Source organism: Abramis brama, assembly GCF_963993115.1.
Source record: "Abramis brama genome assembly, chromosome: 20".
Lineage (NCBI taxonomy): Eukaryota > Metazoa > Chordata > Actinopteri > Cypriniformes > Leuciscidae > Abramis > Abramis brama.
In genome coordinates, this window is record NC_139982.1 from 3526087 (window position 1) to 3552851 (window position 26765).

The following is a 26765-nucleotide window of genomic DNA, read 5'->3' on the forward strand; positions in this document are numbered from 1 at the left end:
AATCTCATATCCCTTAACTGGACACAAATGTGGAGAAAATGTGAGTGGAGCTTGTTCTTGTAAAACTTCTTGTTCTTGTAAAGCGACTCAATTGTAATAACTGCACTTCCATCCTTCACATCTTTATATTTCTGAGTTCCCTCTGTCAGCGAGAGTTTTCCTGCACTTCATCTAGAAAGAGACATTTCTCACTTCACATCAGAAGGCCTACTCTCTCATCCCTGCATAGAAAGACACACGTACGAATGAGACGCTAAAATTAAAATGATTAAAAGCACCATTTTTAAGGAAAATCACACTGATGCACATTTATGACAGAAACCCTTAACAATGTTCTAAAACCATAAATGCAGTGAATATGATACAAATTAAGAAAAATATAATAAGTGTTAATATAATGTAAAAACGTTATTGTAATAATGATAAACTTTCTCATAATTATGACTTAACATCTAATGATAACAAGAAACTTTCTCATAATAATCACTTATCATATCATAATATGATGGACAGGAGTCATAGTCCCATACTCCATTTCAATGAAGTCATTCAACTGTGCTCTCAGAGTTACAGTTATATTCATAAAGAGCCTTCGAGTCCCACCAGGTGTAATCCACGTTTAGAGAGTTGGGTCACTCTCCCACTCTTTACTGTAGATACAACTGTATATTTATGACACTTTGACACACTGATCACTCGAATATACAGCTACAAATGATCTCACTAAAAACCTGTCAGTCATGAATGATCACGTCTGATTGCTGATCTCTGATTGGATAAAAGTGCTGCTCATCGGTGACATCATTACCAACGCCAGTCGACTCTGCGGTTATTTATTTTGATACACTACATGATATTTGTGGAAGTGCCAGTGAATTTCACATGATCGTTGACTGTTTATTATTAATTTATGTTTAGGATGGGAAATGTTTAATATTGACAATTTAAAGGTGAACTATAATGCCCATTTTCACATGATGTAATATAAATCTCTGATGTCCTCAGAATGTGTCTGTGAAGTTTCAGCTCAAAATACTAGAAGAGGCCGATCCTTCACACGAGCTTCAGAGACTGGATCAACACAACAGCTGAATTTCTCTCAGGCTAAATGTCAATAACACCCAGTAGCGAGAGCAGACTCGCATGTTTGAGCCGGAGTCAGACACAGATGGAGAGATCAGGAAGAGGCTGCAACTGTTAGACTCAATCCCAATTCACCCCTTGGCCCTACCCCTCCGTTTTCTAGGGGTAGGGTGTCCCAATTCTTGTTGCGATAGAGGGGCGAAGGGGTAGGAGACCTTCGGCTACAACGTAGTCTAATATGGTGATTTTCTTCAAAACAATCATAAAAAAAGAGATCGTTAATTTAGCCGCTTGCATGTTGTCTCGGTAGCCAGCGCTACTAATGTTAGTTACCTGGTAACGTTAATGAAGCTATGTTTTTAATTTTTAATTGGTGAGTTGTTAAATAATTTGATGTGTGATATAAGTTTAATGTAATGCAAAGCCCTAGGTTCACTTCACTGGTATTAGCAGGAAAAATTGTTCTCACTCGTCACAGAAGTCAGTCACAAATCCTTAAACAAGTGCGAGTTTAATCAAAACATAAAATTACAAAAATATACAAAGCATCGTTCAGGCCTGCAACTCTTCTTATTTGTTTACTTTATTCGGACTATTTTTGTCAGTTTTATATTTTTTTTCAAAAGTCTGGGCCCAGTGAAAATTGAATAACTGTCTGAAAAGAAATGTGAAGTGATGTGAAAGTGTTGAATATACTCTACTCCATCCATTTCATTGTGAGTAATGTAAAGTTATTTACTGTGTTTGATAACTGTTTTGATAATATTTCACAACTTTAGTTAATCTTCAAGTAAACGGGAAACAATTGAGTATTTCAAATTGAGTATTTATTCATGGTTTCTTATTACATTTATATTCTGTGATTTTAAAAGCTTTCATTCACTTTCCTCTCAATATAATATATATAGGCCTACCACAGTAACGAACCCAGAGCACTCTATATAACGTTATTGGAACATAGCCTATAGAGTGCTACATATATATATATATATTGTAAGAAAATGCAATATTGTCAATAAAAAGATTGTGTGAACAAATAACATGCAAACTATCTGTTCTATTAGTATAAAAATAATTTGTAAAATCACATATTCACATCCATGAGATGCTATAAGCAGCATCAGCAACAAAAAATACAATGGCAAATAGCCATTTTTCACATAGCTCTAACAAACTATATACACAGTACAGACATCCTTAAGGGTCTTGCACATGGCCTGAGCCCAGGGCAGCCAGTCTGTCCCTTATAGCAGCGGTTTTCAATAGGGGGGCGCCACACACGAAGAAAAAATAACTGTAATTGTATGTGCGAGTATTAGCTTTAAAATGCGTCGTTTCATTGTCCCTAGTCAACAGAAGTCAGCATTAAGGGAGAATACGGGCCCGGGAAGTCACCTGTGTGAGTAAAAAAAACGATCCGTGGCGACGGTTTTGCAACCGTCCACTCAGTTTATAAACAGTACTCACGAATTTTCAAACTGTTCCCTCGGTTTAACAAATCGTGCCCACGGATTAATAAACCGCACTTTCTAATCCATGCTTTCAGACTTGTTAACCGTGCCTTCAGTTTTTGAAATCTGTACCCACAAATTCATAAACCGTGCCCACGCTTTCGCAATCCGTTCCCACGTAGTATTGCGTGACGAGTTCATAATGCGGTGAATTCCCGCTCCCATTTACTTCACAATCACATTATAGAGAGACGCGCGTCACGATCTGTGCACTATGGCAAGCCATAGTGTTCACAAACGCCTGGTCGGGCGTCTGATTGCACACTGACACGTCAAAAGCGTGCGTTTCGACCGCCAAACGCGCGTCCCTGACGCGCGATTTGCCATAAAAACGCACGTTCTTAACGCGCGCTTTGTGGTCACGGAAAACGCGCGTCAGAAACGCGCGGTTTTTGCATCAAAACGCGCGTCCTCGACGTGTGATCTGCTATTTAAAACGCACGTTTGCAACGTGCGCTTTGGGGTCACCGAAAACGCGCGTTTTTGACGCGCGTTTATAATAACAAAAATGGGCGTTGAAAACGTGTGTTTTGACTAGGACAAAACGCACGCTTTTGACGTGTAAACAGTTAACCCAAACAGGCAGTACAAACGTGTGTGAAGTTTCCAACCAGGCGAAAAGGACGCGTGAAATACGAGTTAAAATCAGTTTGAACGGGTCAGTGTCATTGGCTGCTGAAGGCTTGGGTCTAACCATTTCTGTGGGCTTAGGGGGGTTTAGCTACTGTTCATAGACTAGACTACCACCATTTAACATGCCATAGATCAGGTTATTCAGCCTATCTATTTTGTCCTTTTTTGTAGAACTTATAGAAATAATATATTTAAATGGCAGTTTTATCAAAATTTTGATAAAAATAAAATTGCCTTGTTTTTCTTCGCTTGTGCCTTTTTGTAAATAAACACATTAGTGGTCATTCTAGCTCTAACATGAAATCATTAACATTTGTGTGGGAAAATCAGTTATGGTGGAGGTAAGCAATCAGTGCAGGTTAATCAATATCTGTCTTTAGAGAACAACGTGGACTTTTGTTGTGCTTACATTTGAAGGTATCACAAGCAGGTGGCGCATATTGAAACCTTTTTGTTCAAATATTGTGCGCTCAACACAGACAAACAGTAATTAAGTAGCCTACACAGATGATATTATCCATTTAATTTTTTTAAGACTTAGTGTTTAAATAGGGTATTTTATACTTTATAGAAGTATTTAAGATTTACAGAATTAGAATGAGAGCTTGTGCTCAGGGCAGGACATATATAAGAACTTAATTAATTTGTCCCAATATTTTTTCCATTTTCTTTTTCTTGTGTAGGCCAAAGATGTATATCTTCTAGCTGTATATCTATACCTCAAGTTTTCAAACTTTAAAAGTTAACATTTGATTGGGGAAAAGTCTACAGATGTGGTTCTTGATCGATGCAGTTGTAATGAAAATTTGTTAAGCAACATAACCTTTTAATATATATATATATATATATATATATATATATATATATATATATATATATATATATATATATATATAATGATTATAAAATGTATCACTATTGCGAGCAGGGTGCCATCAAGATCCTTTACAGGGACCAAATTACAGAAACATCCGATAGTTCACTCAAAATTCAAAACATTCTGTCTACATTTATTCACCCTCATGTTATTTCAAACATGCACAAGTCATCCTAATTTTTAAGATTTAACATATGCTTTTTTATTTCTTTTCTTAAATGTGAGCAATGGTAACAGAACTAATTTACATCCTGGGATCAATCAATTATATTTTTTATCCAATTTATTTTCTACAAATGTGATGCATCTTACCAGGTTTCAAATATAAATAAATACTGTCTATGTTATAAGGCTTATGTTATGAAGTCTTCACCTCAATTAGCACCAAATAAAACCAGTCAACCCATTAACATGGATAATCCATCTCTACATCTCTAGATAGATGGATAGTCATCTACATCTAGATCGATAGATAGGTTCCCTAGGAGGAGTCTTTCATATTCCACTGTATGTGTTTTCCAAACAACCCTAAATAGCCGACTTCCTGTTGGGCGGAGCTAATAGTTAAATGCTAAAAGTGCGTAACTTGTCCTGATGAGATCTGTATGTGTACTGAGTTTCATATGATTACATGCAAGCATGTTTGATTTATGGACCAAGTTTTCGGACCCCGTTCCAGGGGGCGCTGTCGAGCCCCCCTGCCGCGCCCGGGTACCAGCTTCAGCCCGGCCCTGATGGCCGCGGGTTCTGACCCGTGTGCAAAGTTTCAAGAGTTTTCGAGCATGTTAAGGGCCCCAAAAGTGCCTGAATAGTCGTAAGAAAAATAATAATAATTAAAGCTGCAAGCAGCATTTATCGGGGTTCAAGCATTTAAGGCCTTTAAGCACATAAGCATTTAAGACATTACGTTTTATTTAACAAGCTTTTAACCACTGAAATTATAGATGGAAAAATCCATTTACAGCCAATATAGGCAATTTACCATAGGAAATATGTAGTTTTAAAACTTTTTGCCAGTTATAGCGCCACCTATGGTCCGATCTACATGAAATTTTGCATGCTTGTTTAGAATGTTATGGCACATATGCTCACCCATTTTCGTGAAGTTCTGAGTTTTCGTTTAGGATTTATAGGCTTCTGAGTGCATTTTGCCACGCCCATTTTCTTTATGACCCAATTATACCCATGCGAAAAATGCAAAAGTTCAACTTTTTTTCGATAATTATTGATCTAGAGAGTCCAGAGAATTGTCCTAGACTGGTCTGGTTCTGATCGGGCGAAAAACCAGGGACTAGTTCGCAAAAGTAGGTTTTTAACATATTCATGAATATTTAATGAACAGTTTGATTGACAGTGATGGTTCTTGAGGCAAAGTTGTTCAGCATGAGCAGATCTATCAGATGATATGCATTTTGTGATGATAAGTGTAACACCACGTGATTACAGAGCCTTAAAACTCGTTAGCGCCAACTAGTGGCCGATTTCTTTCAAAATTCTTACAGACCTCTAGGGGCTTGAGCCGAACATGCCCATCGAGTTTCGCTCCGATCGGACGTCGTTAACGGTGCTCAAACCTCATTGGCCAATGGCGGCCATGTTTTTTGAGATACGCCAATATCCTTTTAGACATACATGGCCCCTTGGGCCAAGACACTGCATACCAAATTTCAAGTCATTCGGAAAAACGGTCAGTTGTCTATATGTTTTTATTTGTTTTATAGCGCCACCATGTGGCCAATCGACGCAATTTTTTTACTGTGACCTCAGATTGACCTCTTACACATGTGTACCAAGTTTGGTGAAGTTTACTTAATTACTTCTTGAGTTATAGCCATTTTAGTAAAATAGGCTCCTCCCACAACGTTAATTTTGCACCCCCTAGCGACCATTAATCGAAATTTCAACTTTTTTTCGATAATTATTGATCTTCAGACTCCAGAGAACAATTCCGCACTGGTTTGGTTCCGATCGGGCGAAAAACCAGGGACTAGTTCGCAAAAGTAGGTTTTTGACAAAATTCAAAATGGCGAAAAATCTATCATGGCGGAAATGAAATCGGAGATATACGTTTTTTTCTTCAGAAGCTCTGGATTTCAATGATATAAGACACTTGAAGCTACGCCTTACGGTCTGGGAGTTCTGAGCAGTTTTGCGCTTTTGATTGCTATAGCGCCACCTATGGGCCGATTGGGCTGAGTCCGTGTATCTGAGTAGCGAGCAATAGTACTACCATCTGGCAAAGTTTCAAGTCTCTAGGTCTTACGGTTTGGGCTGCACGATGCGTTTTATGGCGGAAAAATAATAATAATAAAAATCAGGACGATTACAATAGGGTTTCAGCACTTCGTGCTTGAACCCCTAATAATAATAATAATAAATAATACTAAGGAAAACAATAGGGCCTTCGCCCTTTCAGGGCTTGGGCCCTAAAAATAATCAATCCGAAAACAATAGGGCCTTCGCCCTTTCAGGGCTTGGGCCCTAAAAACATGGCACATAAAGTTAAACTAATGATTTTTGGGTGTGTGTATTGTAAGTTGTATACCATTTCAATTTGTTGGGTTCGTCTGCAGCATGCTGCAAAGCACACAGTACTCCTCTGCATTACCTATACATTTGTTAACATTAAAAAGTTAAATGTGAATTCTTTGGGCAATCATAGTGTAGCCTACTAAATGTCAACATACACGACATGAAAAATACTATCTCAGAACGGTTCTGAAATTACATTAAATCATTATTGCATTACTTTTTGCAACCTTCAAGTTATTTTGATATCTGGATTGTATTTCTGTATATTTGAATATTCTAACTTGATTAAATACATTTTTAGGCTGAAGATAGCATCTAAAGAGGTGTAATATGACATACTGTACATTAAAATACTGTACATACATTACCATTACAGAATGAAAAATTTAATTAAATTAAAAATGGAGCACCCCAAACAAGTAATTATCAAAAGAAGAATTATTTATATTTTTTATTTTAATTAATAATTATCTAATTATTTTAGAGATTGAATTCAAATCAAATATTAAGATTACTGCCCTAACTATTTCTGAATAGGATGTCTACTTCATACATATTTGGAATAGTATGGAAATATAAGGTTCAGATCACTAAAAACCATACATGGAAGTCGAAGATCTCATCTGTGGAGTCTGGATGTCATCTAGTGGAAAATTTTGGTACTGTGCACAATACAATCTTTCCTAAAGCTAATTTATTGGGACATCAACCTAAAATCTGGCCCAGAACTTGTCCAGATATTTAACATTGATTTTCTTGAAGATTTAGGGTTGAAAATGTTTTGTAAAAAAAAAATAAAAAAAAATAAATAAATAAATAAATAAATATATATATATATATATATATATATATATATATATAAACAACATTATGTATTGTATACATTTAAAATGTTCATAAACTTAAACTACTTTAACAACTTTGTTTTACTTTACTAATCTGAGAAGTGTGCCCTTTTAGTACCCTGTTAGTTCGCAGTGCATTAAGTAATGTTAACAACAACTTTTGATTTTAATAAATATTAGTAAAGGTTGAAATTACATTTTAAATTAACATGTAGAAGTGCAGTTCATTATTAATTCATGTGAACTAATAATGTATGAAACCTTTTTGTAAAATGTTACCAAAATTACAATTGGAAAATAAAAAAACGGTGTTTTTTCTCTCTTTCTTTTTTTTTACTTAAATGATAACTATTGTATTATAAATTCACCAATTATAATCCCCTCCTCTGTAAAATTTACCATCGATAATTCCATGCTGTTTTGCTTGGGTTTAATGATAATACAAGAGACCTAAACCACATAGGGACAAAGGCATGAGCGAAGAAAAACAAGGCAATTTTATTTTTATCTAAATTTTGATAAAACTGCAATTTAAATATATTATTTCTATAAGTTCTACAAAAAAGGACAAAATAGATAGGCTGAATAACCTGATCTATGGCATGTTAAATGGTGGTAGTCTAGTCTATGAACAGTAGCTAAACCCCCCTAAGCCCACAGAAATGGTTAGACCCAAGCCTTCAGCAGCCAATGACACTGACCCGTTCAAACTGATTTTAACTCGTATTTCACGCGTCCTTTTCGCCTGGTTGGAAACTTCACACACGTTTGTACTGCCTGTTTGGGTTAACTGTTTACACGTCAAAAGCGTGCGTTTTGTCCTAGTCAAAACACACGTTTTCAACGCCCATTTTTGTTATTATAAACGCGCGTCAAAAACGCGCGTTTTCGGTTACCCCAAAGCGCACGTTGCAAACGTGCGTTTTAAATAGCAGATCACACGTCGAGGACGCGCGTTTTGATGCAAAAACCGCGCGTTTCTGACGCGCGTTTTCAGTGACCTCAAAGCGCACGTTAAGAACGCGCGCTTTTATGGCAAATCGCGCGTCAGGGACGCGCGTTTGTCTGTCAAAACGCACGCTTTTGACGTGTCATTGTGCAATCAGACGCCTGACCAGGCGTTTATGAATACTTTGGCTTGCCATAGTGCACTGCCGCGTCTCGCGCTCGCCATGTCGCCAGATTCAGTATCAGTGCACCTTATGAACCATGGCGTTAACTTGAACTGCATTTCTGTCAGTGCGTGACTACAGCTCGTTAATAAACAACAGCTCGTTTTTTTTTTTATTGATCCATTTCATACAATCCGTCTTCATTTGGCAAGTGTACTTGCGCAAAAACGTTTTTCATGTTCAACTGTTTTTTTTTTTGTGTGGATGCTGCTGATAAAACAGCTTTGCAGAGACTACAAAGAGACATGCATTTGTGTGTGTCAGTGTGTGTGTGTGTGTGTGTGTGTTTGTTTGTTTGTTTGTTTCTTTCTTTTGTAAAAGTTTCCCGGTTATAACTTCCCTATTTAATGCACAATTTTCCTTACAAATTATATGATCAGCATTACAATGTGAGTAAATGTAGCCGTGTAAAATGTAAGGGAATGATGCCACCCTTATAGAACAATGTGCATTTACATTTAAATTGTAACATATTTAATAGCATGGAATTACAGTGTAATTAGTGTTAGCTCATATCTTAAACTTTTTCAGTGCATTAGGTGAGGTAAAGTGATAATATTATTATATAATATTAGTGATTCTCATTTATCAAAACACAAAAATTGGTACCATTTTGGAGAGAAATTGGGTATTTTTTAATCTCTCTATTTAACCCATCTCATGGTGTGTGATGCTGAACTATCATACGAGTTTCTAAAGGTTTTTTTAATTATTTGCATATCACAGTTATGAATATTGATATTTTATGTGCAACAATAGCATGCTCAGGCTCAGTGGCCTTTCGCCTAATTTTTTATCGTTTTTTTTTTTAAATACTGTAATATGATTTAAATGGTGATGTGTACTGATTTGATGCATTTTAAAAAGATGGATGATAGATATTCTTCAATCTTTCTGACAAAGAACAAAATATAGTGTGAATTACAGTAAGTGCAATTTTTTTAATTTATTAATTGTAGTGCACAGTGTTTATTATAAGGGGGTAGAATCCACAGCTCAGTACTCACTACTCACTACTCATGAGTACTTTTAAATAAGCTACTTTTTTACTCTTACTCAAGTAGTTTTTGGGACAAGTACTTTTTACTCTACTCACTCTATGTTTTTTGGAATGTAATGGTACTATTACTTGAGTATGTTTTTTCAGTACTCTTTCCACCACTGCTGGTTTTGTTCAAGATTATGTGAATCTCCTACAAATGTGAGCTTAAAGCCCAGACACAAGTGCCGATTTCAGCCGTCAGGTGTCGTCGGCGGTAGCTCTGGCGCCGATTGCACATGTTAAGCATGTTTTGTTGACTTGTGGTTAGGCCTACTGATGTTCAGTGATTTTAAAAGTAGCCTCAGTTAGGCATGCATGAAGTTGGAAATTATTTGCTGTTGCATAGAATCATTTATGAATGCACTTTTAAGAAAGTTGTGGAAATAAAATAATATTTACATTTTATCAGTTGTTATTGAAACTCATCATTGCCTGGAACACACAAAAGATGTAATTAACTGCAGAGGCGTGTGTGGGTTAGGGCAGGCGGACGGGATTTTGGGGAAGGGGGGGCTCGGCTGTCCTTACCTACTCTAAGGGGAGGCTCACATTCACCCAATTTGAAAACCCCTGCCTTATAGCATTCCCAGAGCTCTCGTTAACCGCTAGGGGCTCACAGGGTGGTTGGGGTTCAAGGATGTCCAAATCTGCATCTTCATCTGGCTCCAGCAAGTCCTCATTATCTAGACACACATTGTGTAGAAATGCACAGGACGCAATAACCAGAGGTGCAAATGTGGGTTTAACCTCTAAGGCTCTGAAAAGGGTAGACCTCCATCTGGTTTTCATCATCCCAAAAGCTCTTTCGATTATGCTGCGGGCCCTGGCATGATAATAGTTGAAGCGCCCTTGTATTTGCCCATTAACTGGCTCCTTGTAAGGTGTGATTAGGCAGACAGGTGTGTCCAAACAGGGATAGCCACCATCACCCAGAAGAATGTAACCTGTGGGAGGATACTGTCTTGCCCTTTAAAAGCTGCTGTTCTTCATGATGTGTGTGTCATGAACTGATCCTTGGTAACCGACAAAGATATCTAGAAACCTGCCATTAGAATCACATATTGCTTGCATGTTAAGTGAATAGAATCCTTTGTAATTCAGGTAGTCTAATCTGTACTGTTGAGGAGGTTTAATTCGGACATGGCTGCCATCTATTGCTTCCACAACATTGCTGAATGCAGGGCTTCCTGATAGCTGGACAAATCCTTGACCAACTGCATGAAGCTCTCCTGCCAGTGGGAAAGAAATGGCTCGCTTCAGGTTGGTCATTATATTTCGTGCAACTCTGTGGATGATGCAATGGACTGTAGACTTGGGCACATTGAAAACCCGGGATACAACTGAGTAGGACAGTCCATGAGCCAGCCAGTAAACGTAGATCAGGACTTCTAGTTGGTTACCAAGTTGGTTATAAGTATATAAATGGCTGCTATTTTGCACAAGTTTATTTGTAATGGCCAGCAATAGGCCTATGTAGTTTCTTCATTCACTGTGACCTGCACTGGATGGCCAATTTCACATGTATTTAGTGTATTTTCAAAATACAAAATACTGTATTTGTATTTAAATACATTTTTTTCACACAGTATTTTAAATAAATTTATTTGTATTTTATGTATTTATGCCTATCTCTGTTCATGGTATTCCATCTTATCAGTCCAGCACACATATCACACAATCTAGGCTAACTGCAACAAAATATGTTAATATGTTTGCTGTCCATCCTACATACCACAGACGTATCCATCAGCATTCGCAGGCGTTGAAGACGTCTCCGTTTTCTTGACCAAGTTGCGGCAGACAAGTGCAGAAAGATGCATACTGCCCATACGACAGAGACTGTCACAACGGAGGACGGCATATTGGTGTCGTTGTCAGTCGTTGTCATGGAGAAATCCTGTAAAAACTCATCGCTTCCGTAACGTCAGAGCCATCGTCGATGACTGATGACGTATCGGGTTAATGAAGGGTTGTTCCATTTCGTAGGGGAATATTTCAACCCCTTGGCCATTGTAACTCTGTTTTAAGGGCCAAGGGGTACACTCGAAAACAAGGGGTAGGGGCAAGGGGTGAATTGGGATTGAGCCTTAGACTGTACATGGACGTTTCTGAATGGTTAGTGGATACATTTATGTAACTTAGTTGTTGTGGAGTTACGTTTATTCATCTCATCGACTAGCCTGTGCCGTCATGTTAATCTATAAACTGCTGTATAGGTGCTTGTGTGTGAACTGAATTAGGATGCCCACAGAGGCAGAACATATATTCTGCATGGAGAGAGAGCAGGAATGGTTTAGTTTACGGTTATAATGTGGGACCGCTTCTCACTCAGGAGATCTAGTGCAGATCGTCATCAGTCGTGGGCCAGTTTCCAGACTCTTACGTAGGAGTATAGGAGGAAATCTGAAACAGCTTGAGTGAATTTTTACCATTATAGGCTGTTTTTTTTTACACACACTGTGTTCGAACACCTTATAAAAGTGAATTTTGCACTTTTGAATTTTGCTTTAACAGAAGGATTGTTCATATTTATGTCTAATTTGAATAATTTGTCATAGTTTCAGACTCATACATTCATACAAACACAACTGCTCACAGACGTGACCTGTTTTATGAATCCAGCGTATCATTAATCGTTTTGTGGATTGAACTCTTCGAGCTCTTACTCTCTAACCGAGTCAAAGACGATCTCAGCAGTCCAGAGGTTCAGACCCTGACAGTGTTTCATTATAAACTGATGAATATGAACAAACCTCATCTCTCCATTAGTCCAGCTCTTCTGACTCATTTCAGAGAATAAAGTGTCGGACAGTGAAACTCATATTTGCATCATCAGGGTGATTGTGTTCCTCTCAGAATAGAGCAGCTCCATCAGCAGATGTTCAGTGTCCTCACAGGAGCTTCATGTTACTGGAATACACTACTTCTCTAGTTTCTGGAGATATACTGGGGTTACAAACCATCAAATAAAGTCTAATGTTTCTGTAGAAGACTACAGAATTACTGACATTCATCTCCTTTTCATACAACATTAACAATAATGTAATTTTGCTGATGAAGCAAATCAGTGTCATCCCCACAGTGTCATTTCCATCACATCTCAAATGTTTTATTTTGTTTAATAGCATTCTGTCATTGAATTTTTTTTTTTATATATATATTTTTAGAATAAATGCCAAATCCTTAGTCTTGCCAAGGCTATTTTCAGCTGTATTTCATGCATCCTAAACACACACAAATAAATTATATTTTCATACTTTTCCACACAGTTTAACTGTAAATGGCACATACATATTCTGATATTTACTTTGACTTTTCTTTATTTTCTTCACTCATCAGATGTCTCATATTTCATCTCGAGCCTCTTCACTGACACTGTTGTCTTCTTGTAATTGTTCAGTTTGATGTAAATATTATATACTTTAATATTCTTAAGTCTCTTTATGGGAAAAGGGCAAAATAATTAAATCTGCATAAAAATAGAAAAAAACCCATTGCTAAAGTTAAACTCACGTCTTTCTCACACACCCCCTTTTTTAGGTTTTTCATGACTTCTTTTTTAATGAAAGTGACACTGAGAGTAAAAAACAGGATAATCATTGTATTTATAAAGCGCCGGTGTTAAGCAAATGTTTGGTGGGTCTACAGCCTAGCTCACTCCTGTCTGCGGATATTTCAGACCCTACAGAAATGTTCAAACAGAATACATCACTCATTTTAATTACACCATTTACATAGTCATTAACTATTTATTGTCATAGTCATTACTAATTGCATCAGTAGTAACAAAATCATTATACTTTATACTTCTATTTAAGGTTGTTGTGTTTTTGAGGCTCTGCTCCACCACAAAAGCTCTGCAACAAGTGATCAGTGGTTAAAATGACATCATTATGACAACAAATATATGTTTTTTATTTATTTTTATAATTACTTTCTATAGTATACTTACTTACCTTTGATTGCTGCATCTAAGGCTGCGTGTGTTCATCGGTCCCTGTAACATCCAAACAAGATTTAATGTTAGATCTGTCATTTATGTGATCAAAAGGCTTCTACATCATAGACAAATAAAATCTAAAAATTATCTTCAGTTTGTAAATCTTTATGTAAATTAGTAAAATAAGCATTTATGTGTGTAATGTAAAGCGATGACAAAAGCTTAGGCCAAATGGATGACATTATAGCACACATTCAACACACACACGGCTGTCTGATGTGTTTTCATCTGGAAGATGTATTTTTAAGAGTTTCATCTGCCATACTGTACGTCAAATGTCCCCCGTCAAATATTAAACACACATTTAGGAAACGTCTCTGTTGCATTTGGTTACGAGTGAATCTGCACTTTTTTTTCAGATGTTTGAACACAGTTAAAGCAATGCTGTCAAGAAAACGATGTTTAACCCTTGTGCATCTTATGGACATTTTTGTTTTTTAACAGTTTTTTGTGTGTGTGTGTGTGTGTGTGTGTGTGTGTGTGTGTGTGATAATTTTGTCTGTGTTAATGCCAACTGCATACATGTTGGCACAGGTGTGTATTTGTATTGGAATTTTACAATTTCACCCCCATTTCCTTTAAAAATATCTATTTTGCACTAGTGTTAAAACTGTTTCTTGGATCTAACTCAATAAAATTAAGACGACATTTTCCAACTACTTTTTGCAAGTTTAGTGAACTAACTGATATTTTGAGTAAGGACAACTTAATAATATGCATTTCAATGTATGCGAAAAGATTAAGTAGCATTTTCAGAAAAAGCCAATAAATTAAGTACAATCAATGTCAAAAATATCAGCATATTATGTACATTAGACTTAATTAAAATTAGTAACATTAGTTAATAGTAATAGTAACTTAAAATAGGTAACATTAAAATGAACAAATAGTTAACGTCCTCTGATTTATTCATTTTGACCAATTTGCCCTTTCTTTGTTTTGGAAGTGTAAACGGCTTCAAATAATTAGTTGCTATTATGTCAATTTCCAACATTTATTAAATCATTGCCATATCCAAACAGTAGCAATGAGCTGGACAGTATAAACAATCAATAACAACTGTATTCATGCATTAAAGAAAGCATGCCCTCAGCTAATAAAGTACAGGTTAGTGGAACACCTTCAGTACAGTTTTTCACCGTGTACATACATAATCTTACAACTTTTTTAAATGATGTCAACAGGCACTTTTGTAACAATTCACAAGCCATATTCAAAATGAGCTGTTCACAAGTGCAGAGTGACAGTCATGTCTGAGTGCCTTGGCCAGGAGCTTGTGTTTCAGAGTCATGAACTTGGGCTTGGTTTTGGGCGCAGTGTGTCAAGTCCCAGAAAAGTCTTTGAAACACCTCAAATGTTTTGGAAAGCTTGGATGGACACTCAAGATTAACACGTCTGACACGTCTGATATAAACTTTTAAAATAAGCTTTGTAAAATCAATTTATGGTGAAGTCCAATGAAATTAATTTTATTATAGAAAATATTAAGTTACAAAAATATTCACACTTTTTACTTATTAAAAACTAATATATATATATATATATATATATATATATATATATATATATATATAAAGAAAGAAAGAAAAATAAATTAATTTATTAGAATAAATATAGTTTTTAAAATTAAGTCATATGGACAATAACACTGAACGACTTGGACACAAATGTCCGGATTGCAAAAAATGTAATCCCAGGGCCATTTAACTATAAAATTATGCAAAGTTTGTTAACAGGCTTTCATTCTGTTGGCGAGGCTTCAAACCAAAGACTTTTTTACCAGATGGTGCCATTTTTTTAAGTTTTGGCCTATAAAGCAAATACTCACCTGTGACCATATGAAACTTTGACCAGATCTAGGCTTAAAGGTTCTTGACTACGCCACCTGGTGCCTCTCACACCAAGATATACTTTGCACATCAACTGCTAAATACCTAATCTAAGGTAAGCAGGTTCATAGAAATACACCAAAGATGAACTAGACAGAGACGTGCTTTCAGTAGAAAAATAACAGTACTTTATTAGTCAATATTATAATTAAAAGAGCCACACCATCATGATAGAGGCACAGTAGGTGCAAACGAAAAGGATTGGCCTAAAGGGAGAGAAAACAGTGGAAAAACAGCCCTTGCGCCAGTCTTCACAATCCTTTTAGATGTTGCGTCTTAATTGCGGTACAGCTTCCCGGCGAGTGCCTTGCCCAAGACCTTCGGTAGTACACAGCACGCGTACCCGGAAGCGTCTGGCAATCAATCTGACACCTTGCTTGCACAGGGGAACCACGTATTCAAAAAGTAACAAGACTGTAGACTTATCTGGACACCAGGGAATCTCTCTTAGCCCGACAGTAAAAACTGTTTTATAGAAACTGGACTAGCTGCCAATGAATTGTTAGGCACTCAGCGGCCAGCTGGGCACCGTGATGTCAGGGGGCTACCGTAGCTGCAGAGGGACAAACTTCACCCAGACATTGACTACTCTGCCGGTTACATCACTTTATTCCTGTTATTATTGAGCCAATTGGATAAATTATGCAGCAATAATTGTGTGGGTGTGTTGGTATGGATGTCAGAGTGAGGTTTGTATGCGTGTAATAAAATGTGTGTGTGTGTGCTTGTAATATTTGAGAGAGAAAAACTCTACTGTAAATCACAAATCCAGGACTGCACCCAAACTAACTCTCACTGAAAGCAGATTTTTGTGATATCAACCTCAAATTTGGAAAACAACTTGTTTAGATTTATGGCTTTGGATTTCTACCAGTTTTAGAGTTCAACATGTTTCATACAATATATATTTTATAGGGCTGGGAATCGATTAAAAAAATTAACTAATTAATTGCACAATTTGCTGTAATTAATTGCAATTAATTGCATTTCCACCAAGCTTGTAATCATCAATATTTAAACTTAGAATCACCTAATTAAATTAAACAACACAGGAAAAAAAGGAACAGAAAATAAACCTATATTAAAGTAATATTAAACACCTATATCAATATATATTATTATTTTTCAATAATCAATTTAACAGATTACACCACCCAATACACCACAATTATTATTATTTTTTCTACTAATTATCAAAATAAAATATAGTCCTACAAGCTATTATTACCAGAGCATGTGATCAGAGCTTTTACCATTGTTGCCCAGCATGACTATACCAGCTCAGCAAAAAAGTCTACAGAGAAATTTCACGTTATTTGAGTGGACTTTACTTTTCCAGTGCTTTGTACATGATTGGAGCGTTTGGGCCGTTAACGACAGAGCCGCCGACACACACACACATACACGGAACGGAGACCGCGGCGCGCACACACGGAGCGGAAAAGACCCGCTCATGAAAGCTGCGCGAGAATGAAACCTGACCGCCGAACATGGAGCAGCCGCAACAGGAAATCATTAAAATGAGGCAAAAAAAAAAAAGTGCTGCGTCAAATGCGTTATTTTTTTTAACGCGTTAAACATAGAGGTGGGCGATATATCGTTTAGACGATAATATCCAAATTGTTGTCTGGACGATATGCAAAATTGGGATATCGAATATTTCATAATTTGTACAATCCGACCCCCCAAACATGAAAAGAGCTGAAAGAAGTTAAAGAGAAAACAAATAACGCACACTATAACATTCTAAACAATTATATGTAGCGATTTTTAATACTGTAGGGCAGTACTATTCCCGGAAGCACCCTCCGAGTGGCCCAGTCCATGGTCCCGTGTCGTCAAAAACGCACATTCATAAGTAAATTCGAAATAGTGCGCGCAGAAGCACATGCGCAAAACCGTTTTGTAAAATGATTTAAGAATCAGCAATCAGAGGAGGACGCGCTGAACACTGTAATGCTGTTCTCTTCCTTCATAACTCGTACTGAGAAGGTTTGAGCTGCAGAGGAATTTGTGACTGTTTCACCTGTTCAACCACATCAAAGTTTCGTAATTAGTAAGTCCGTGCTTTTTCTCTTTTTGTTCTGTGCTGAAGGGCCGCTGTGCCTTGGTGAAACGGTGTTTGTACGTGAAGAGCTCTTTTCCAAAACGCCATAAACCTAAAAAGCTGCCTCAAAGAACCAGCAAAAGTAATGATTATGAATATGTAAAATATTGCAATAAGATATTTTAATTGTTTATTAATTTCTGTGTCGGCTGCAAAGATGAAGTCGACGATAGACTCGCGATCTTCGCAGTAGGCTAGTGAACGCACCGGAGAAATGCACATTTATTATAGTTTTATTTTGTTTTGGTTGGTTTTGTTTAGAACCAGCTTTCTGTAAATATATTTCACATTTTTTAGGTCTGTGAGGCGAGTAGGCTACGGTTCGGTTCATGATGATATAATCTCCAGTTCAAGCACCTTTGTTGTGATAGCTAGACTATATATATATTTATGTATGAAATCCAGGAAATTGGTTAATGAAAAAATTATTCAAATTAAGATACAATTAATACAAAACGAAATTCGTTTTAAAGAAAGGCTTTGTGCTTTCTGTTTTGAGGTCTCTGTGAAAGTTTGAAAGTCTTTTACTGCCGCTTTCAGAGCCATCGCTTCCATAATGGAGAACTGTCACGTGTCACGTGTTTTTTTCCTCATAAATGCAAACACGAAAAATAAAAGACAAAAGACTTTTTTAAAAAGACAAACCATAAATTTTTGGGAAAAATTATGGATTTATAGCGTTTTGGGGAAAAATGGATGGATTTATAGCGTTTTGAAAAGAATTTTTTTTACTTTGAATTTATCATCAACAATATTGTTGTTTCAACACTGTACCAAGAGGTGCCTAGTTACGTTTTTTTATTTATTTTTTTGTAAGTGGAAAAAGTAGGGGCTACCTCAGATTCTGTTTAGTTAGCTCCTTTATTGTTTTTTTTCTATAGCCTACAATAATAGGTCAAATGCAGCAAGTCAAAATACCAACTGGACCTTCTTTGCCAGTTTGCACAAGTTTCTTTGAAGGATGGCAAAAATATCTTCTGAATATCGATATCGAGATATTGGAAAAAAATATTGAGATATTCATTTTGGTCAATATCTCCCACCCCTAGTTAAACATTTCAAATTAATCGCAAAAATTAACGCGTTAATTCCCCCAGCCCTAATATTTTATATAAATGTTACACTTTTAGGAATGATGCGATGTCACTTCCTGGGGCAACACATTTATTTCTCTGTATAAAACACAAACACGGGGGTCAAACAAGGAGCACATATCTCTTCACTTTCACCACGCTTCATCTCGTGGTGAATACTACTTCTACGCTCTTATTGTGTGATACCTTAACAGATTATCATAAACAATCACATGTCTGATAGTGCAAATGTCTAAGCAGGTACATAACACTAGACACATTACTCTTTATACCATGTTATTTGTCCCGTTTTACATCCTTAGCGCTACATAAAGTTTTCTTAAGCCCTCAGTACATCATGTTCAGTACATGTTTCTTTAAATGATTGCAACCAGTTAGAAGGTTAAAAGAGTATCAAAGAACAGGCCAATAAGGTTTGGGAGTCGCTATCAAGCACAGTCCTTTTCTGACACATGGTCACAGGAGCACATGCTGTGAGAAGAAGGCAAGATTATTTGCTTTAATAGTCTGATATAAAACGACATGAACTGTACATAAAAAATATGTGTGTGTATGAAGGTGTAGAGAAGCCTTTTGGCAGGATTTATGAAGTTTTTATTTTTATTTTGCATGTTCATTAATTTCATTTTTTTCTTAAATTCATTTTTTTCTTTTTGTTGCCTCAGGGCAACGTTGTGCGATAAGGAGTACTTTTCAAGGATGTCTTGGACAATACCTCACAATGACAAATAATGTGTGACAAGAAAATCACCCAAAGTGATGTGCAAAAAGTGTAACGTACACCTGTGTTTCACAGCAGAGAAGAACTGCTTCATGATCAATAAATCAATCAAATGTTCCCAAATGAGCCAAGAAATGATGTGGAATAATTTTTATCATGTTCCATCAAAATGTTTTGCAGAGGGTTAATATATATGAATGTCTTCAAATCAATAGTTTCCTCATCAGTTGTTAAATAAGTGCAATGTAAATATTAATAATGACTGAATCAATAATATGTATGATTCTGTCAATAGACTCTTCAAAAATGTGTGTATAATAGCTTAGCATTTCTCAACATGAGGAAGTTGTTTGTTAATGTGTTTGTGACTGATCTACAGTCTTCAGGATAATGATTTAAATAGAGAGAGTCACTTTGCATTGTCAGCACATGCTTCAGTGCTCTGAGAGTGTTTATAGTGCTGTGAGTTTAACACTTCATGACTGAGAGCAGAACAGAACACACTCTTCATCATCACACAAGACTAAACTACAGCAATGAACACAATCAACATCTTCATCTGGACCATTGCACTGTTTATTCAAGGTTGTTACTTTTTAATATAAATATAATATGCCATTGTTGTTTTGATCATTTTAATATACAAATGTTGTTTTTTAAAAAGGTGCTTAACAAACTGACTTTATTTTCTCTTCTTCAGAATCCAGAGGAGTGACTCTGACTCAACCTGAAGTTAAAACTGTCCAACAGAGTCAAACAGCAACAATAGAGTGTCATATAGATGTAGGAATATACAGCGACTACTTAGCCTGGTATCAGCAGAAACCTGGAGAAGCTCCTAAACTCCTGATTTATGGCATAAAAATCCTCCAGTCAGGAACTCCATCTAGATTCAGTGGCAGTGGAACAGCAAATACTGGACGAGATTTTACTCTGACCATCAGTGGAGTCCAGACTGAAGATACAGGAGATTATTACTGTCTGAGTGAACACAAGATCAGTGGTAGCTGGGTGTTCACACAGTGATAAAGAGTCGTACAAAAACCTCTGTCAGTCAGACGTCACAGTGACTGCACTGATACAGCTGAGAGAAACTGCAGCTGCTGATGGAGGATCACAAACTACACAATATCAATGTTTAGTTCAAAGTTTCTAAAGACCTTAAAGGTAAATATGATATAAGATTGTCTTTATGCTAAAATACATTAACCCAGTTCGCAGTGATGTAGTGGTGCCTGGAGAAGTGGGTATACTCTTAATTTATGCCCCCAATATATTTAAGCATCTCAGCAAAGGATGAACGCTCTGTGTTATAAACAGTGACATTAAGACTAGTCTGGCATATTAGTTCACCCCAAAATGGGCCAGTAGTATTTGCACATTATCACTTAACTTTTGCAGCTTGACTTCACGGAGAAAGGATCATTATGCAATTAATCGCATACACAAAATAAATATATGTAAATATATTTTAAAGTGTGAAAAATATATGTGGCATATATTCCAAATACATTGACGTTATCCACTTATATTTATCATTTTGAAATATATTCTGAAATATAACAAAAATATATGATGTTAAGTGTGAAATATATTTACATTTATAACATGTAATGTAAAATATATGACAAAATATATGGTCATAAAATGTTTAGCTTGCTAAAGAAGGGTCGAAAATGTATTTTGATCATAGTAATTCCTCTACCTTTTCCCCTATACACAACAGTAGGCTACCATATTCCACTACTGTATTATGACACACAGCTATAATAAATACTGTACTTACATTTAAATGACTGCAATGTAAAATGACAGATAGTTGCTTTCCTAGGACTATTAGGCCATATTAGGTGGCACGTACCTAACACTAAGTGCAATTATTAGATTTATTGTTGTGTTTTATTGACATCTTTCCTGAAGTCATTTAAATATTGAAAATATGCACCATATTTATGATGCAAGTATAACAGTGATACTCCAACAGTGAAGTGCACTTAAACAATAGATAGAACTCAGTGTCTAACACTGCATACACACACTATTAAATATCTGTATTCAATTCTGTAAAAATAGGGGAAAAAACCTCTGCATTCTGTGTGTTATTTCCTACATAAAATTGTCATTCTAGGCCAATAAATTCAGCCGTGGCCTACTGGTTAGGGCTTTGGGCTTGTAACCAAAGGGTTGCCGGTTTGATTCCCGACCAGTAGGAAAAATGTGGGTGGGTGAAGTAGAGCACTGCTGTCCCATGCCCACATCCACAGCTGAAGTGGACTATCTAAAAAATAAAATGAAAATGTGCTGTTTGTTTGTGAAAATGTTGACTTTTTAAACTTCAAAATATATTTACATATATTTAACTAAAATATATTTATTGGGCCAATTTCAAATATTTGCATATATTATGAAAATATATTTCAAATACATTTATTTTGTGTATGGGATATTAGCCACAGAAGAGGTGCAGTTTTTGCAATTAATACTGGCCCACAGATTACAGAAAGAGACAACTAGATAATTATGTATTTTGAGTGACTATTCCTTAGTCCATCCACACATGAAAACTGGACAACTAGTCTCTCAGCTCGCAAATAGTCTGTGCCAGTAGTTTATTTTGTGAACTATCTCTTAGATCAGCTGATTTGCAACAGATAGTGTAGGCCAGAGTGTGTTGCCATTATACATTTACACTATCTGTTGCAAATCAGCTGATCTAAGAGATAGTTCACTCAAAATTCATAATTATTTTAGTTGTCTCAATTCCTATAGTCTGTGGGCCAGTAAAAATAAACTAATCTCTGACTGAAACACCATGCTTACCTCATCTTGAATATATCATATTAGATTAGTTTATTTTAACATTAAAATATCATCATCATTATCATTCAAAGAATTCAACAATATATTCAAAACAATGTTAAAACATAACAATATATATAACAAAAATATATACATTTTACCACATTTTAATGAAAACCACAATGATATACTCATGCAGGGTTTCTATATAAGTGCTTATATTTTTGGCTCAAGGGACTTCAGTAGGTAAGTAGCGCAATTTCATAAATATGAAATAACATATATATGCTATTTCATATTTATGAAATTGCGCTACTTACCTACTGAAGTATTAATATTACACAAAATAAATATATTTGAAATATATTTTCAGGATATATTTTGGAATATATGCAAATATTTGAAATTGGCCCAATAAATATATTTCATACTTATATTTCATATATTTTTGTTATATTTCAGAATATATTTCAATGTATTTGGAATATATGCCACATAAATTTTTGACACTTTTGGGGACCCCTACAGAAAAAAAAATACATTGAAATATATTACAAAAATACATTGAAGTATATACGTTAACATACACTGCTGCTTGGTAACTTCAGACTTAGCTAAATATTTAATTTTAATATTTAATTAAATATTCTGTGTAGCTTACAAAAAAAAAAAAACATTCTGTGTAGGCCTACCATGAAAACGAGTCCACTTTAAACCGCAGCATTTTCTGTCAGCAATGTATGACAAGTAGCCTAACGTTAGTGCTGTCAACGTAAACGCATGCGATTAATTTTTGTCCAGCTTAACATGTTAAATTATTTATCGCAGCGTCCCGTTCTTTCTGTCATCCTTTGGGTTATATGATCATGCTCTCCTTCACGCAAATGTTTTAAACTATCAATGCGGGAGAAGACAAAAGAGAACGCGCTGTCAGTGAATGTCCTCCTGAAACACACACACACACACACACACAGAAAGACGCGCGCCAGTATCGCAGTCGACAGCGCGCCATCGAGTTCTCTTTCTCGCTTAAACGAACTAACACACACATTTATGCCAAAATGTCAGTTTTGTCGAGTATCTTCACAAGAACAGTCAAATGAGTTAAATACAATCTTAAATGGAAGTAGAGAATGAGATCCTGTCAGCAGCGGCGGGTATTAAAGTGACAGCAATTCTCTCTGTTAGTAAAGTTAACCAAAGAACAATGGGAACAGAGAAAATTACTAACTGCTCAACGCTTAAGGATTAATCTATTTTTCATTTATAATTTATGCAGTACGGACTGTTTTATAAACATATTCAATTGCTATATAATTCACATCGGTTAGACATAAGGTACAGGTAAATATGACATTTATTATGGGTTTAAGTGAGGATTGTTTACAAAGGTTTTGTTTACAAAAAAGTGAGGATTTAAGTGATCAAGTTCACTTAAATTAAAAGTTGTTATATTTTTTAAGCCTAATAAATGTTTAAAATTTTGGAAAAATAAATTTTCATCGAGACATAAGTAGCTATATCAGTGATACTGGTCTTCATTCATAAAAATATGCCATTAACATGCTTGAAAAGAAATGGTGTCAATGAAACCACCCCCCCCCCCCCCCCCCCCCACACACACACACACAAAAAAAATTCAGGCTCAGGATTTTTTTTCACTTTAACCCCTGCTTTGAAGTAGGGGGTCCGTTGATGTTAATCATTAAGTTTGATATGTTTGAGACCAGTAGGACAGCCCTTTTGTCTGTGCTTATATTGTTCATAAGGCTAAAGTTCCTCTCACACTCTGCTGTGCTGACAGGGAATGTTTTCATACAGTTAATGAGCGGCTTCAGGTCATTGGGCTCACTGTTGGGCTCTCTCAGTAGGTCCCGCATCCCATCCAGTGCTTGGTCTGTGCACAAGTTAAATCGCTTGCACAGTCGCTTAACTTGTTCTTCACCATGGCGGATGCTGGGGTTTGATGGCCATTTACTCTGATCAAGGATGCTGAGGTCCTTGATGGTCTCATCTTCGAAAGACAAGCGTTGCTGAAGATTGTTGCGACTGCATCATCATGATTGTAGCGTGGGAATGAGTAAAGTGATGAAACCGTCATTTATACGTTAGAAGTATGTTTACATAACCTCTTCAAACACTGATAACTGCCAATGAAAAGATATTTGTTTACATTTTTTTAGATCAAGCATTGGAATAAGATTTTTATCGGTGGAGAACACCCAACAGAGAGACAAATCCACCAACTATGATGAGTTTTTTTATTAGTCAATTTTACCCACTGTTTCGAAAACCTACACTGGGATTAATATATAGTATTGAGTATGATTCTCATCATCTAATTAAGACATTTACTGATAGAAAGTCTGAGTAACTTTTTGTCCTTTGGTCTTTCTTCTGAAGTTTTGCACTGAAAGGGGATTCATGTCACCTTCATCAGTCCTTTCTTTAATTCACTGGAAAACATGAAGGGAAAGACCCTCAGTCGTGTCATACAGGATAAATGCGGCTGCAGGTACAATTATATGATGGCTTGATTCTGGTGTACCAATTGGTTTTTTTTGTGCTTCCCTTGCTATGATACACATTTTTTCTGATGGGATTGCCATGCTTTAAGTGTATGTTCACATTTTTAATCATATAACTAACAGTCTCAAATGACATTACTCTGTTCATGTTGTGTGAATGTGTTATAATGGCAAACGTTTGATTATTATTATTATGTAAAGATTATTTAAAGGAATGCAAAAAAAAAGGACTTTCAGTGAATCATTTCTTCGTTCCCCCTCCAGATTCTCCAAGGATCCGGCTGATTACTGGCAGTTTGGTGGAGGGTTTTTCTTTCGCTGCTACACTGCACTATCACTTCTGGTACGGATTCATTGACCTTTGGTGATATGTTTTGATTTGACTTAATTTAATAAAAAAAAACCTTAATTTTATTTAATAAGTACAATGCATAGTTAAGATTCTGAATTAAAACAGTGCAATGGGGGTCAGGCGAAAATTGTTGAAACAATATAAACCTGCATTGAAAGATATAAGCTAAAGAACAACAGACCACAACCCTCTCAGCTCAACACCACCATTTGTTGATTTCTTCGTCTGTTTTGAAGATGAAATCATTACCATATGATGATAGTAACCATAACTGACACATGGAGTAATATATAAAAAAAAAAATCAATTCCATCTTGGGGCTCTGAAGATCTGCTTGTGAATAAATGGTTGATATTGAAAATTTACATCTGAATACATCAAATATGTGTTTTAGAATGGATAGTAGGGGTGTAAAGATATATCGTGGTACGATCTATCGCGATGCAAAATTTTTACGATTTGTATTGTAGAGTTATGGTGATTTTTTTTTAATTTTTTTTTTACGATATGACATCCGTTCCAATGAGGAACAGCAAGCCACCCCTTTATTCAGTAGGTTTATAAACTTACAGTAACCTGATAACAGTAAATTACCTGCCTATGGTAATATTTTGGTTAAGGTTTGAATATGCATTACATATGGTGTAGCCATTTATTTGAAATCAAATACCTTTGAATATATTGGTGATGTCCAACGTATGTCTCTCCATTATGGCAGTCAGGTGTATCTGCCTTAAGCACCACATAACTGATAAAAAACACAAACACTGTAAAACTTGAACTAAAAGCTCAGTGCCAAAAATTGTCCGCCCTCTTACGGGCCTGATGTGATAGCACATTTGATAAATGAAACTCAGTCTCAGTTAGTTGCTTTGCATAGTAGATCTCCGTTCCCTTGCGCTGCTTAGCGTGTATGTTTAAACTTTAGGCAGCATGCGACATATCATTATTTAGTTTTGATTCTAAACAATTAATCCATCCAGTTAATCTTATGGTACCCACATGCACCAAATTATAATTCATTTAGATTTGAGCAAGAGCTTTGCACAAAATAAATTAAAGGCAAGCCACATATAGATGGCTATCCCAAATACAACCCGTTCAGTTAAGTGGCTGAAGCAATTATGGATGTTAAATGGACTTGCACTTATATAGCGCTTTTATACTTTCCTGGACCACTCAAAGCACTTTTACAATGTTCATCACTACCACCCTTTTACACACACATTCATACAGCACTGTTTGCAGACAGGCTTTGGAGATTGGATTCCCACGTATTCACACACCCAATGACACACTGGGGGGAAAGTGTGGGTTCAGTGTCTTGCCCAAGGACACTTCGACACACTGAGCCACAGCCGCCCACAAATACAAGCCAAGGCTATTACTTTAAGTTTTGAAGTGCTAAGAATTAGGCTATTCCAATCAAAACTATGATAAATTGTACATACCAGAGTGAACAGGGCTCCCATTCCACCAACTTCATTTGGATCCCCTGTAAGAACATCAAAGTTGGGGGGTAAGGGGTTTCCAGTTGGGGTGCTGCAATTCCACTGAGTACATCTAAGACTTTTAATTAT

General features: G+C 36.2%; 1 protein-coding gene and 1 long non-coding RNA gene across 2 annotated transcripts in view; one reads left to right on the plus strand and one right to left on the minus strand.

The window, feature by feature from the left end:
• The window catches only part of LOC311071453, a 184819-nt gene extending 158152 nt beyond the window's left edge, over positions 1-26667 (minus strand). Inside the window, exons 1-2 of the long non-coding RNA XR_014603851.1 lie at positions 26637-26667; positions 25856-25933 (exon numbers count right to left, since the gene is read on the minus strand). This is a non-coding gene — a long non-coding RNA (uncharacterized lncRNA). The remainder of the gene's footprint in view (positions 1-25855; positions 25934-26636) is intronic.
• The window catches only part of LOC311071437 (zinc finger protein 862-like), a 127997-nt gene that overhangs the window by 15720 nt on the left and 85512 nt on the right, over positions 1-26765 (plus strand). The window lies entirely within an intron of this gene.